This window comes from Ixodes scapularis, unplaced genomic scaffold (assembly GCF_016920785.2).
Source record: "Ixodes scapularis isolate PalLabHiFi unplaced genomic scaffold, ASM1692078v2 PGA_scaffold12__126_contigs__length_90152505, whole genome shotgun sequence".
NCBI lineage: Eukaryota > Metazoa > Arthropoda > Arachnida > Ixodida > Ixodidae > Ixodes > Ixodes scapularis.
In genome coordinates, this window is record NW_024609838.1 from 51,641,044 (window position 1) to 51,645,067 (window position 4,024).

Below are 4,024 nucleotides of genomic sequence, written 5' to 3' on the forward strand. Positions count from 1 at the left end.
GTAAAGGCACGGAAGTTATACACGCTTTTGCCTATTCACCTCCCGAACGGTTGGGTATTGGCTGCAGAGATCTATTTCGCTTTGTTTTATTACCGGGATTATATCTTGATTTCTGTGTTCCTAATTTCACAGAGAGAACGAAATCGCTTTTCTCGTGTGGTGTCACGGCGGGGAGACAGAAATCAGTGTACCGAAATTCAACGCTTGTGCTCGTTCTATAGCGCTTCTAAAAACCGTGCGATCACGGCTGTGCAACGTTAAGATTGTATAAGCTGCGATTACTTGTACTCGTATTGCATCATGAGGGAACGACTATGACTGGGTAAACAGGAATAGGGAGAATGGGTGCGTGTGATTTGTTGAAGTTCGAATCAACAAATCGAGCTTCAACTAATGCGATAGCATTGCACTCATTCAACCAGGTATATGAGTTTTCAGGTGGAGTATTCGCGTCCCCAGCTCGACGCTCGCCCTTCCGCGGCGGAAACGGTAAGCGCTCTAGTGAGGGTCCCCCGACTCTCCTGCTCAGCGGGCATGGTGGAACTGCTCGCGATCATGGCTTTCGAATTGTCATTTCTGAATGCAAACAAAACTCTTCACTGTCCCAACGTAGTGCTGAAGCCGGTGTGGGATTGTACCTTACTGGAGAGTTTTAGTATTGCGCGTAGAAGCAAACGCAAGCGGTGTGTGGTTCCGTTAGAGTTGCCTGCCCCACGTTGTGTGTGCGCCTCATCACCATGCGCCATCCAACACCGAAGTTTTGGACTCCGCGCACGCGCAGTGAGGAACACGCAAAGCTAACGTAAACACACAGCGCTTGCGTTCGCTCGTATACGCAGCACGAAAACTTACTACTGTTTGACCGGCTTCCAACGCCAACATATGACGTGGTGGTGCAGTGAACAGAGGTGCAAGCAGGTAGGCGTTCGTTCGAACTGGAAAGGCTGAGATTGTCAAGACGACGGAGCGTAAAAATGAAAGTACCTAAACGTAATGAAAAAATTTGTAATTAAAAAAACTTCATTTATTTTTTGGGCGGCATTTTGTCTAGATGAATATTGGCGCCAATTTTGAACTTTTGCCCATTGTCAAAAGTCGCGACTTTGATAGCAAAATATACTTTACCCACAATTAATGTAATTTTACACGGATTTTCTACATTAGCTAGAATGTTTTCATTGATTTCAGACTACCTTTATTTTATTACTTAATATTAAAAATGCTACAATTCGCACCAGTGACGATTATTTGCACACATTTGATTGTCACATGTGTTCGCGCGTTTGAAATTAGATCATAAGCAACAATTACATTAAAGCTTCAAAAATTAGGTATTAAAATATCTTAAGTTTAATAATATTATTAATACAAATCACGGCAATATATGCCAAGATCACAAAAAGGCGCCATTTAACCACAATAGCCTTTGCAGAAAGGTATACATTTCTTTTAGCATATGAAAAAAACTCTGCCATCGTTATCAAGATAGACAAACAGTCAAACACTGGATGGAATATAAAGTCATATGCGTGACGCGTTGCTATAAAAACGCACACACACATTTCAGCTATCTGACATTGATTCGATCTTTGGGTGGTTGCAGTGAGGACAGCGTTTGTTACTTTATACGTTTTGTGGACATATTGTAAAAATTGGAATTATTCTCTAATTCTTGTGCTGAGAATAATGTTAAACTAATTAATCATCTAGATACCCAAAAAACCAATTAAATTGCCCGCAGTTCATAATTTCCCATGACAATTATCTGAGCGAGAAAAGGCAGCGAGAACGCGCAAATATATGCACTGAAGCTTTTCGCGAACAGACGTCTCTAACCAAGACGTTGTTCGCGAAGTTTTCGCGAACAACGTCTCTAACCAATTAATTACGATGTGAGACACATCGGGAGTTATGAAATAATCCGAAATTAAGACCTATATCGAGAAATTAAATCCAAAATAGAGGTTAGTTTTCGTTTAGCTCCTGAATTAAAATGCGCATCCTTGCGTAAATATTGCACTAAACACCGTTCTCGTTTTTCAGGGTAAAAAGGTGACCTGCGCTCATAACAGCCTAGCTTCCTCGTATTGCCAGAAATAATTTGTGTCGGTCAGTGAAGCCAACACACTGGACAGGCTCAACAGCCGCACGCATCTCCGGCCCTCACTATAACCGCCATCTTAGAAAATGAGTGGCGCCGGAACGGTATATACCTTCCAAGTGTGTGATTCGTATTCTGCCAGTGGTACCTCAGCTTGATTAAATATCAGAATCCACGTCGAAAAAAAAAAGTTTACGGTGACTCGATTCGCACCCGCGCCGAATCACGTTTCACGTAAGCGTAATCTTGGGTTCGATACCCGACGACGGGTCGTCAATCATAAAAATATTTTGATTACGATTATTTGCAGTACTAAAAATTTGAAAGTCAAGCAGTGAAGACAATGGTGTTCTTATAAATATTATAAACATTTTATTTTACACTGTTTGAATACGCTGCCGTCGTTATGTCCTTCAATTATTGGCTAGCTTGTGGCGGACAGGGAGGTCTTGCAGGACCATATGATAGGACCTACACTAAACCTGCCGCGCTTCGAAAAATGCTAGTCCAATGCATGAAAGCTTCTTCAGGGCGGACGGAGCGTTGCGCATCCGGCAAAGCGCATTCAATCGCTGCCCGCGGCGTTTTTTTAAATTTTTTTCTTCTCATTTTTCGAGCAGGGAAACAATTTTTAGTCAAGCAGCAGGCTCCCTTTTCGGCGGGTTAAGCCGGATTAACGGAGGCGTCTCCTAATCCATTCTCCGTGTTGGCTCCTCGGGGGAGCCAACGTACGGCGGCCTCGGCTTAGGCCCCGCCAACGTTCGCAGCAGGGCGAACATGGGTGGTTACGCCCTTCCCCCCGCGGTGCTCGGGGCCGGAGAACTCCAAAAAAACGCAGCGGTGGCGCCCTGTACTAGCATCCACAGAAAGAGTAACATCTTTGGCGGGCATGTTTTAAGAAAGCTAGTTCTTTGCATAAAAACAAACGGAAATAAACTCTTTTTGTATGAACCTTTACTGGAGATTGGTACAAAATGGCAGGCACGGAATGGCTTTTAAAACATTTGTTTACAAGCTTTTGCGGCATAATTACTATTGTTTTTATACAACCTCGACTCACCGGAGATATGAGGTAGCGCGTCCAGAGTAGGGTGCGTGCTGACTTCTGTGTGCCTTCACGGTACGTCTGGAGGCTGTGGAGGGGAGACGAGGGTTGGCAACCTTCAGATCCCTGTTACCTAGTCTGTGTCGGCTACGATATTGCCGATGAAAGCCAAAATGGAAGAGTAGCAGTAGACGCTATCGAATGCGATACTCTGAGCCAGTGCAAATGGTTGTGCTGTTTTCTAAGTGGTTGCGGTGGGAGAAATGGCAGAGTTGGGATCGCCGATATTTAGGTTTCAACGTACAGATGGAACGTTCCATGGCAGTATACTGAGTTCTATTATCGTTGGCTGTACTGCTGTTCCGCTGTAAGGTGCCCGCAATGGTTACCAAAAGTCTCCCCGACTGTTTCCTAATGTTGCGAGACAAGTGAGGAACACCCGCAAAACTGTGCCACGCAGCTGTGGCATGACAGACTCTAGCAACAAAAGCAAGACATTGTTGCCTCGATAATGGGGAAGCACTGTCGCGAGGAGCGCTGCCTGGTCATGCAATGCAAATGTTGAGAAGATGCATGCGGCAACAGTTGGCAAAAAATGATGTTCAGCTACAGTCCAGTTGTGGCACGCAACGTCTGCCGAATAGGTTTGAGCAACAGTCAACCAACAATGGTGTGCAGTATTTTCGCAACAATTCCTCGACAATCTATTCCAACCTAGCGCGAAACTGTTGTGTCGTACGGTTGGAACACTTTTGGAAAGCAATGTTTGATGACTGCATTCTGGCACTGTAAACGCAAACTGTTTTTAAACCCGCCACGGGAACAGTTTAGCAACATCAGGACAGCACACATTTTGCTGGGTAAAAGCAATGCTTCGT